Source organism: Salmo trutta, chromosome 15 (genome assembly GCF_901001165.1).
Source record: "Salmo trutta chromosome 15, fSalTru1.1, whole genome shotgun sequence".
Taxonomy (NCBI): Eukaryota; Metazoa; Chordata; class Actinopteri; order Salmoniformes; family Salmonidae; genus Salmo; species Salmo trutta.
Window position 1 is genome coordinate 1,804,297 of NC_042971.1, and position 12,372 is coordinate 1,816,668.

The window sequence follows — 12,372 nt, forward strand, 5'->3', positions numbered from 1 at the left end:
ACAACAAAACATGCTAACCTCTCACCATTACCAATAACAGAGGATACAACAAAACATGCTAACCTCTCACCATTAACCTCAAATAAAAGGTAACATTTTGTACTGACACCTAATATTAAACATTCTATCTCTATCCAAAATGCTGGAGTATAACACCAATTTCAAAACTGTACGCTTCACTGTCCAAACACATATGGTGTGGACTATGTGTGCCTGGTAAACAAATGTGGATCTGGTGAACAGTTATCACTTGTTGACCAACTACAGGAATACTGACCTCAGAGTCTCCAGTTTACAGTGGGGATTCCCCAGTCCAGCAGAGAGCAGCTTCACTCCTGAATCGTCTAGGTCATTGTTACTCAGGTCCAGCTCTCTCAGGTGTGAGGGGTTTGACTCCAGAGCTGAGACCAGAGAAGCACAGCCTTTCTCTGTGACTCCACAGCCTGACAGCCTGCAACGAGATCATCATGACTTCACAAACACACTGTTAATTCAACACCAGTAGTGTAGAAGGACAATGGTAGATGCATTTGGTTTATTCTCTCAAACAACATATAGATTAATCTTCTGTCTCCTGGAATTGTATTGTCATTATGTTAAACTAATGTGAAAATCAATGCACTGATTCAATATGTTATTCAATATAATATTATTTACATAATATAACACGTATTTTTCACTCAACTAAATATTTTTTTCTGGTGATAATTTCTTATATGTCATTTTATTTACTCACAGAGCAGCTCTGGAGGCTTTGACCACTGGCAGCAGCCTCAGAAGACCTTCCTCTGATCTGGAGTATTTCTTCAGGTCAAATACATCCAGCTCTTTTCTGAAGTCAGCAACACAAAGACCAGAGCTGACCACTGTGCAGGTGACAGGTTGGGTTCTGAGAGACTTCCTGAGCTCAGGTAGCTTTGGATCTCCTCTACTAGAGAATGGTCATTCAGTTCATTCAGACAGTGGAACAGATTGATGCTCCTCTCTGGAGAGAGATTCTTCCTGATCTTCTTCTTGATGTACTTGACTGTTTCTTCATGGCTCTGTGAGCTGCTTCTTGTCTTTGTCAGTAGACCTCGTAAGTGCTTCTGATTGGACTCCAGTGAGAGGCCCAGAAGGAAGCGGAGGAAAAGGTCCAGGTTTCCTGTCTCACTTTGTAAGGCTTTATCCAAAGCACTCTTGTAGACAGTAACTTCAGGCTTGTCTCTGAACAGCACAGAAAGGTTCCTGGATGTTGATTGAGGTTTGGCCATAAGATTCTCATTGTTGTTGATGAATGAGAGGAACACATATACAGCAGCCAGAAACTCCTGAATGCTCAGATGCACGAAGCAGTACACCTTGTCCTGGTACAGCCCACATTCCTCTTTAAAGAGCTGTGTGCACAATCCTGAGTACACTGAGGCTTCATTGACATCAATGCCAGCCTCTTTCAGGTCTTCTTCATAGAAAATCAGATTGCCATTCACAAGCTGTTGAAAAGCCAGTTTTCCCAGTGACAGAATGCTCTCGTTATTCAAGTGTGGATCTGTCTCTTCTTTCCCAAGATACTTTTCATTCTTCTGTTTGGTATGAAACACCACAAGGTGTGTGTACATCTCAGTCAGATTCTTGGGCATCTCTTCTCTCTTATGTTTCAGCATGTGTTCAAGGACTGTTGCAGAAATCCAACAGAAGACTGGAATGTGGCACATGATGTGGAGGCTCCTTGATGTCTTTATGTGTGAGATGATTCTGCTGGCCAGGTCCTCATCACTGAATCTCTTCCTGAAGTACTCCTCCTTCTGTGGGTCGTTGAACCCTCGTACCTCTGTCACCTGGTCAACACACTCTGAAGGGATCTTATTGGCTGCTGCAGGTCGGGTAGTTATCCAGAGGAGAGCAGAGGGAAGCAGATTTCCCTTGATGAGATTTGTCAGCAGAACATCCACTGAGGTTGACTCTGTGACGTCACAACAGATCCTGTTCTTCTGGAAGTCTAGGGGCAGTCGGCACTCATCCAGACCATCAAAGATGAACAGAACTTTGTACTTGTCGTAGTTGGAGATTCTTGATTGTTTGGTTTCCATTGAGAAGTGATTAAGAAGTGCAATCAAAGTGTGTTTGTCCCCTTTCAACAAATTCACCTGCCGGAAAGGGACTGAAAACACAAATTGAACATCCTGATTTGCTTTTCCTTCAGCCCAGTCCAGAATGAACTTCTGCACAGAGACTGTTTTTCCAATGCCAGCGACTCCCTTTGTCAGCACAGTTCTGATAAGTTTGTCTTGTCCAGTTAAGGGTTTGAAGATGTCGTTACATTTGATTGCAGTCTCTGGTCTTGCTTGTTTCCTGGTTGTTGTCTCAATCTGTCTCAGCTCATGTTCATTATTGACCTCTCCTGTTCCACCCTCTGTGATGTAGAGCTCTGTGTAGATCTTATTGAGAAGTGTTGGGTTTCCTTGTTTAGCGATCCCCTCAAATACACATTGAAACTTCTTTAGATTAGATTTGAGTTCACGTTGGCAAATCACAGCAAGCTCATCTGAATGAAGAAATAACACAGAGGATATTAATATTACGTCTGTTTTAATAACTACAGTATTGTAGGACTGTTATAAAGTTTTAAATTATAATTTATTCTCTTAACTGTCTGTATAAATGTGTAAATATTTTCATAATGCATTCCAGGCTGGTGTGACTGATTATATTATTATTGGTATTATTGATGGTATTATTAATGTTAATGTCTCTCTCTCTCTAAATTACTCAAAACATCCCTTCTGCTACTTGATGAGGTCACTAGGTGTTGTGTTAAGGCTGCTACAATATCATTGAGTTACACAGCTACTTTAGCTGTACTTTAGCCACAGCTTTTAAATGTTCTACAACAGCATTCAACATGATGCAGACAGATCTTACTTTTCTCCAGTGTGTCAGCGAGCTCCTTCTGGTTCATTTTCCTCAGGACGTGCAGTGTGATCTTCAGAGCCCCTCTCTGGCACTGCTCTCCTGCTTCTCATCTTCAGGATCCACCACTTCCTCATCCTGCTTCTGACTCTCAAAGACTTCTGGGAGTTCAGGACTAAGAATCCTCTTGAACATCTTCAGCTCGTTCTTCACAAATGTCATAATTTTCTCTTCAAGCAACTGAAATAAATAAAGTAAATAAGTTAAGCAAGAGAAGAAATGCTTTCTCATTAACACAATAATGAATAATTGACAGATCAACTTTACTTGAGATAAACAAAAACAAATGTTCATAAAAGGATCACATACACTGAATATAGAGTCCAGGTCTGTTTGATGACTCTGGGAAGACTGACCACTGAGAATCTCTGACTCTGATCTCTCCTGTTGGTTTCTGTGGGCAAAACATGAGATTACATCTCCTCATCCAGGGAGTACACACACACACACACACACACACACACACACACACACACACACACACACACACACACACACACACACACACACACACACACACACACACACACACTGTTTTAGGACTAAAAATGGACTAAAGGATTAGCCTATGGATTATGAAAACAACCAAAATAAATGGGAAAATGGGAGAGGAGAAATTACTAGAGACAGTGTTGTTTACCTCACTGACCATGACCCATGAGTTCTTCTTACCTTTGTTCAGTAGAAAAGTCTCCCTCTCTAAACTCTATAGGTGTACCCATAGACCGGTCACTCTTCATGGACACACAGCTGGGTACAGAGGAGGCTGGTCTCTCCTGCTTGATTGGGCTTCAACACAACAGAGACAAACATTACATCTCTCATCTACTCTGATCTCAGATGGGGAAACATAAGAAGAGTTCCAAAATGCTATATATCACTTTACAGAAATGAGCTTTTATTGTTTAAAGAAATGATGTATTAATTATTACATCTCTCACAGACAAGGATTTGTTTAAAATCTGTCACTTGATGGTTTCATTTCAGAGAGACAAAAATAATGTTTTTTTATGCAAAATGCTATATATCTCCCTCACTCTCAAATGTGACCGCCTGGCTAAATTTGGTAATTATTAACTAAATAACAACATATATAGTGATTTTGGTTTATGTCAGTTTAATTGTTTGTTATGGTATAAGTTGTTATTTTATGATTGTAAGTGATAAAATTAACTAGTAATTCTCAGTAATTACTACTTTAGTAAGGAATAACACAGTTTTCAGTACTACTGCAGTTGTTACATAATTCCAATAGATGGCAGCATAAGACCACAAATGATATTTCAGAATATTAGTTTAGTTCTCCCTGGATACACCACCACTCCCCACGCTTCTTTCTGTCCCTTTCCACACTGCTAACGCAAGAGGAAGGACTGAAAAAGCATTTAACAGATTACTGTGAAGTAATATAACGATGATTCATTTTTATTATTACCTGTTTTTATGCTTATGTTTTACACTTCATTAATATAACGATTATCATTAAGCCTGAATATTAATTCAGTCACCTCTGGTCGAGAAAAACTTATTTTCCCAGTACATTCATTCTCTAATTCATCAACCAGCATCCACCTGCTCTGCCTTCTCGAGCAAGCCAGGGGCATGTGGAGGTAAATTTAATTTAAAGGTCAAATGTTGAGGTAAATTTACTAACCGGGAGGGTTGAATTATGTCATTTATTGGCGGGCTGGAAGATGCGCTCGTCTTTTCTATTCCGAGGTTGTTTACTCACAATATCAGATATTAAGATGATGTTTTATAATGTATGTATACTGAGGTTGAGGTTCTGAGTAGTGATTATTTACCCGGGGTTCAATACCTGCTATAGTCACTGTTTATTTGCTCTCCCAAAAGCAACACAGCCCTAATACGAGATATATACCTAACTAAAGTAATTAATGACCATTTTAGAAAATCATGGGACATATAGTCTGTGGTTGCATGCTATTTTATGTCAATCATATTGCTGCTTGTAGCCTATAACTGATGCTTCGTGGTCTTATGCTTCCATCTATGGGAAATATTTAGCATTTAAAAGTTATTAATTCACATAAAGACGTAGGTGAGGCAGCTGAGAAATAAAGTGTATTTTTCTTGTAAATTCATTAGATCTCAAACCTGCCTCACCTATCCCACACCAATTGATGGACTTTCAAATAGAGATTACTAGGTCACCCAAGCCAATTGCTTGCTTGCGCGCCAGGAGGCTAGTTCCTTTTGGCCATTTATGCAAGTATATGGCGAAGCGCGTTACGCATATCTGTGAGTTATGAGTTATGAAAACGAAGTGTTTTGCAAATTTTGAACTTACAATATGGCTACTAATACTGGAAAAGCTAAATCAATGTCCAAGTATAGAGATTTTTTGACGATATTCTTGCATACATTTTTTTTGAGACAACAGCTAAAGGAGAGAACGCTAACGTTACCTGCTAACGTTACATTAGACTGGTAAGTGAAATACGAGTCTTCATATTTATATTCTTTTATATTGTAAATCCGAAAGCCACAACATGTCAAAGTCAACATACAATATACACTGGCACCCGACTGGCACAGTTGTCAAAAATTCAAGCCCATTGGGTGCTGCCATAGAGTTACATTAGAAGTGCCCATCCAAAAGGCTCAAGGTCATTGGCCACAGATAAAATTGTCAAATCACGTTATATCTACCATGGCTTTGATTGGACTGGTTCAATTCTGCGTTTAACCTGTCAAGGTATAGGGGGCAGTAGTTTCGATTTCGGATGAAAAATGTGCCCAAATAAAACTGCCTGCTACTAGGGCTCAGAAGATAGGATATGCATATTATTAGTATATTTGGATAGAAAACACTCTGAAGTTTCTAAAACTGTTTTAATGATGTCTGTGAGTATAACATAACTCATATGGAAGGCAAAAACCTGAGAAAAATACAACCAGGAAGTGGGAAATCTGATGCGTGTAGTCTTTTCAAGTCATTGCCTATCTAACACACAGTGACTTAGGGTTCATTTTGCACTTCCTAAGGCTTCCACTAGATGTCAACAGTCTTTAGAACCTAGTTTCAGGCTTTTGCGGTGAACACAGAGCGAACAAGAGGACCTGGAATTAGGTGACTCAGAAAATGAAATGGGTTTTGTGACGCACATTCACGTGATGAGGTAGCTGTGTTCCATAACGTTTTTCAAGACATTGGAATCGTCCGGTTGGAATATTATTGAAGTTCTAAGTTAAAAAGGCCCTAAAGATTGATGCTATACAACGTTTGACATGTTTGAACGAACGTAAATATATATTTTTTAAACTTTCGTCGTGACATTTTGGCCGTGCTTCCTACATTTGGTGTAGCTTACTGAACGCGCAAACAACGAGGTATTTGGACATAAATTATGGACTTTATCGAACAAAACAATATTTATTGTGGACCTGGGATTCCTGGAAGTGCCTTCTGATGAAGATCATCAAAGGTAAGTGAATATTTCGAATGCGATTTTAGATGACTCTAAAATGGCGGGTATCTGTATTGCTTGATGTCTTTTTCTGAGCGCAGTACTCAGATTATTGCAAAGTGTGCTTTCCCCGTGAAGCTTTTTTGAAATCTGTCACAGCAGTTGCATAAAGGAGATGTTCATCTGTAATTCCTTGAATAACAGTTTAATATTTTATCAACGTTTATGATGAGTATTTTTGTAAAATGTTGTGCTGATTCACCGGAAGTATTGGAGGCAAAATAAATGTAAAATGCTTTTTTTGGATATAAATATGAACTTTATCGAACAAAACATACATGTATTGTCTAACATTGAGTCCTAGGAGTGTCATCTGATGAAGATCGTCAAAGGTTAGTGTATAATTCTAGCTGAATTTATGGTTTTTGTGACCCCTCTCCTTGCTTGGAAAATGGCTGTGTGGTTTTTCTTGTGTTTTCACTGTCCTAACATAATCTAACTTTATGCTTATGCCGTAAAGCCTTTTTGAAATCGGACAACGTGGTTACATTAAGGAGAAGTGTATCTTTAAAATGGTGTAAAATAGTCATATGTTTGAGAACTTTGAATTATGACATTTTGTTGTTTTGAATTTGGCGTCCTGACATTTCACTGGCTGTTGAATAGTGTGAACCGTGGGTGGGACGGTAGGCAGCCCTGTAGGCAGCCCCCAGGCAGCCCTGAGAAGTTAAGGGTCTCTTTTCCAAACTTAAAAGGATAAACATTCACATGCAACACCAAGGGACAGAAAAGGTTGAATACATTGGCCATGCTGTGAATCCAGCATGACTTCTGCAACGTTCAAAACAACTGGAACCTGGGAAATATCAGACTTCAGTGAGTTCAGGACAACTCTGAAAAAAACGAGCTCCAACTGAGAAAATACGGTTTGAACGGTCATCCATCTCGAAATTCCAAGTGGGGATCTCGGCCTCTTTCTAGAGCTCCAACCTGAAGATCACTGACGTCATCATTAGAACTTCCCATTTCCCAGTTGTCTTGAAAGCACCATCCAGAGAATGACATACTTTGATGACAAAATTTGCCCACAAGGACCGCCGCACCACCCCACCCTATACGAAACACATCCCTTATTTGAAATGTTTCTACAATTCCCTATAGGAAAACTGTATGGTAGAAACATGTTTGGATTTTGACAGCAATGCTAAGAAGTTACAGATGAATTCAAAATGAGAGGCTAAAAGGACAGAACTCTTGATGCAGCAATGATGAAAATATCTCAAAAACCAACAGAGGAATTACTAACAACTCAACCAAAGAAGAAAAACAACCGTCTTTTGCACCAAGTATTCTGATAGATAGCAATACTGGAATATTCTACAATCAGACAAAAATAAACGCACACCTCTTCAAGGAACCTCCACTGGTGGTCTTTAAGGAACCCCCACTGGTGGTCTATAAGGAACCCCCACTGGTGGTCTATAAGGAACCCCCACTGGTGGTCTATAAGGAACCCCCACTGGTGGTCTATAAGGAACCCCCACTGGTGGTCTATAAGGAACCCCCACTGGTAGTCTATAAGGAACCCCCACTGGTGGTCTATAAGGAACCCCCACTGGTGGTCTATAAGGAACCCCCACTGGTGGTCTATAAGGAACCCCCACTGGTGGTCTATAAGGAACCCCCACTGGTGGTCTATAATGAACCCCCACTGGTGGTCTATAAGCGTGGTCACAATATTGGCGATAACTTGGTGAGATCTGACCTGCCCCCTGAGCCCAATCAGACACTCTTGACACCCATCCCAAATGGGAACTACAAACGTGGCTCATGAGCACAGTGCAACAGCACTATAAAAACATCCATCTTCAGACATCAACATACAGGTAGAACAATCCCTGTTAGAGGGATCATCTCATGCAAGACCAAGGGAGTAATCTATCTCATCACCTGTTCATGTGGGAAAGCCTACGTATGACAAACGAAAAGACAATTAAAACAACACATAGCTGAACACCGCAGCTCAATCAGGTGTAAGAACATTGACTGTCCAATAGCAGCTCACTTTGTTGAAGCTGACCATCCAATCTCCTCCCTCCAATACACAGGCATTGAGCATGTTGCTCTACCAAGGAGAGGAGGTAACATGGAGATCCTACTACTACAAAGGGAGGCTTACTGGAGATCCTGTCTAAAAACATTGACCCCTAGTGGTCTGAATACTGACTTTGATCTCAGGCCCTTATGAACAGTTCTCTGTTTTAAATGGATATATTCTTTCTACAGCTTATCAGAGTACATCCAATATGTTCCCCTGTTGATGATGCTTATTATGCATTATGGTTGAACCAAAACATTAGATGGAACAAATGTTTTTATTGAAATAGGAAACAATTAAATATGTGAAATTGAATTAAACAATAATGTATGTTGACGCTAATGTTATGTACAATTATCAGTTATGTTTCTATATGATAACAATAGCCTGATATATTCAATATGCCAGAAACTATTGTTTTTTTTAACAGTTTCACTCAATTCATTCTAATTAACTTAATAGTTATGACACACCCCTCTCTATTGTCATTGGTTGCACAAACTGCACTGTTTGTCTACATAACCTGGTTCAAGTATTCATGACATCACCCTGAAGAAGGCACAGTGATGCTGAAACATTGGTAAATAGCCAATAAATTACTGGGAGTTTATATATGGAGTGTGGGACTCTATTTTTTATAGCTTATAGTTTAGCCGTTAGTCAGAACCTCCACATAAATAAACATTATCTGGGTGTGCGACAGCTCATGTTTTTTATTGGAAAAACTATTGGAACCATTTCCCTGTTTGACCACAAGGTGTTATGGGTATTATGACACCTCCACTGTGGGGCTCTATAAAACTATTGGAACCATTTCCCTGTTTGACCACTAGGTGTTATGGGTATTAGGACACCTCCACTGCGGGGCTCTATAAAACTATTGGAACCATTTCCCTGTTTGACCGCTAGGTTTTATGGGTATTATAACACCTCCACTGTGGGGCTCTATAAAACTATTGGAACCATTTCCCTGTTTGACCGCTAGGTTTTATGGGTATTATAACACCTCCACTGTGGGGCTCTATAATGCAAATGAAATGTGAGAATCTATGAATGCAGAATCTAGAGAATGCAACAATATTTGTTTCATCTTGCTGTGATGTTCTCAGTAAAATGTCATACGCTAAAATCTATGAATTTTAAATCTTAGAACAGTAATATTTTACACACCCATAAGCCTTAATTTCTGAAGAAAAAAACACAAATGAGAAGAGATGGTGGATATAGTGTTTTTGATATAAACTCTTCATAAATTCTTTACAAAACTAATCTTACCTCTTAGATTTGGTGCCATGTTCCCCAGAGACACTCCTTTTAGAGGCAGGGCCCTCCTTCTCTCTCTTCCAAGAGAGACTCATTTTAGAGCAGTGACCCCTAAACAGAGATCCAGCATGTTGGTTGTGATTAACACAGTGACAACTAATTATTGAATGTCAATTGTTGTATTTTATTCATTATCTCTTAGAAATAAAACATTTACTAACAGATACATCCCAACAGTCAGGTGATTTAATGCATCACATGAACATGTAGTCGTGACTGATATTTTTCACCTTTTCTCCATGTAGTTTAACTAATAATAATAATAATAAAAATAATAACAACAATATAATATTAATAAGTCACTTTCTCTTTTAATAATTTCTCTCATTCTAGTGTGTTGCTTTGTTTAACAGGTATGATATTATTATGCTGTTACTGAATTCAGTTCATAATAACAATGTTCAGAAAAGTATGTTCAGTGGTTTCAAACCAAATTACACAGGAAAGAGGAGCTCATTGTAAGTTTGAAAACAAATTTTAACATATTTTGAAAGACGATTTACAACTTATACATAAAAATATACAAATTATAAAATAACCACAATATAGGAATATATGAACAATATGTTTTTGAATTTGACTTGCCTACGCCCAGTTAGCGCCATTTTGTATGATTGAACTGTCACGTAGCTGTCCCAGGTGAAATGGACTGTTAGATCTGAGTGTTTTACTGTCAGTCACTATACTAAAATAACACCATACATTTAATTTCTCTACACACTTTACAATAATCCCTGGGAAGATTCTTACCTTGTAGCCTGAATTCACAACCAGAACATGTCAAGTCATTGAGATATTTTCCGTTGTACTGAGAGAGCAGCTTCCTGATAACAAGTGGCTCTGTATCTATGTTCTAGGTACAGTTGATCTTTGGATGCAATAATATCTGGTCAAAGTCTAGTGACACAACACCATAGTATATCATAAACATAACAGCAGTTGGCCAGAAAAGGCCATGACATACTATAAAACAGGGTTCATCAACTAGGTTTGGCTTCGGGTGTCACGGTTGTCATAGAGAGGAGCGGACCAAAGTGCAGCGTGATTATCGTTCCACATATTTTATTGAACTGTGAAACTATGCAATACATACACATAAACTAAAGAACAAAATAACAACAAACCGTGACGCAGAGGTGAAACATACACTACTCAAAAACAATCTCACACAAACCCAGGTGGGAAAAACACCTACTTAAGTATGATCTCCAATTAGAGACAACGATGACCAGCTGCCTCTAATTGGAGATCATCCCAAACAAAACCCAACATAGAAATACAAAACTAGAAAACAACATAGAAAAACTAAACTAGAAACCCCCCTGTCACACCCTGACCTACTCTACCATAGAAAATAAAGCTTTCTATGGTCAGGACATGACATCGGGAGAATTTTTTTCTGAGTTAAAGTCAGCGGGCCAGAACATAATTAGCATATAATATTAGCATAATTAATAGGCCTACACTACAAATTTAACAACATGTTTAACACATTTGATTAGTAAATAATACATTCAGTGACAATAAAATAATTTAGATCTGATTAAGTTCATAAAATCACCAATATCTCTATTCAATTATGTTTTTTTGTTTATTTCTCTGTGCGTTGATAGGTGGGGGAAAACAGGTCTACGTAGCCTACTGTAGTCTACATTACTTTATTAACATCAACATTCATTCAGAACAATGAGCTTGATAGCAAGAGAACATGTCACTCTCAAAAAGTAACAAAAGAAAGGTGGATAATGAAAATCAAAGTTTCAGGGAAGAACGGACAGAGAGATATCCATTCATCTGACCATTTTTCTCCAATGCCAAGCCAGAGTGTCTTGTTTGCAATGAAAATGTCACTGTTTGCAAAGAATTCAATCTCAGACGGCGTTATGAATCTAAACATGGTACTTTCAAAGTGGCCTTCCCGCCCCAGACAGAGGCCCGAAGCAGAAACACTGAAGCATTAACTACAACCTACAAACACGGCAGTAGAATCCTCCTTCATGGCTTGACCCAACAACAGAAGGTCACAAGTGCTTTCCTAAAAGCATCCTGGGTTCTAACCAAACACAACATGCCCTTCACAGACGCAGAGCTGTTTAAAAACTGCATGGTGACAGTTTTGGAGCAATTGGCTACAGACCAGTCTATGGATAGCATAATTGCATCTGTCAAACAGGTTCCCCTGTCTGTGACATCAGCCGGACGCCATGTCTGTGCTCTGGCGGATGATGTGCATAGGATTGTTCTGGAGGGGCTCAGTCAGGCTGAGCATTTTCCCCTGGCTATTGATGAGAGTACTGACAACACTGATGTAGCACAGTTGTGTGTTTATGTCTGTTATTTTAATGGACATGACTTTAAAGAAGAGCTACTGGCACTGATTCCGCTGGAAGGACACACCACCGGGGACGTTCCCCTGGATGGACACACCACCGGGGACGTTCCCCTGGAAGGACACACCACCGGGGACGTTCCCCTGGAAGGACACACCGCCGGGGACGTTCCCCTGGAAGGACACACCACCGGGGACGTCCTATTCACAAAGCTGGAACAATTGTTTACGTAGCATGGCCT

General features: G+C 39.4%; 1 long non-coding RNA gene and 1 pseudogene across 1 annotated transcript; both read right to left on the minus strand.

Moving 5' to 3' along the window:
* Positions 1 to 504: 504 nt before the first annotated feature.
* On the minus strand, positions 505 to 3,135 carry LOC115149652 (NLR family CARD domain-containing protein 3-like; annotated as a pseudogene).
* Positions 3,136 to 3,698: 563 nt separating this feature from the next.
* On the minus strand, positions 3,699 to 10,843 carry LOC115149667 (uncharacterized). Its single transcript, XR_003866922.1, has 3 exons — positions 10,552 to 10,843; positions 9,754 to 9,852; positions 3,699 to 3,738 (listed from the first exon to the last, which is right to left on the minus strand). It is a non-coding gene; the product is annotated as an uncharacterized LOC115149667 (long non-coding RNA).
* Positions 10,844 to 12,372: the final 1,529 nt, after the last annotated feature.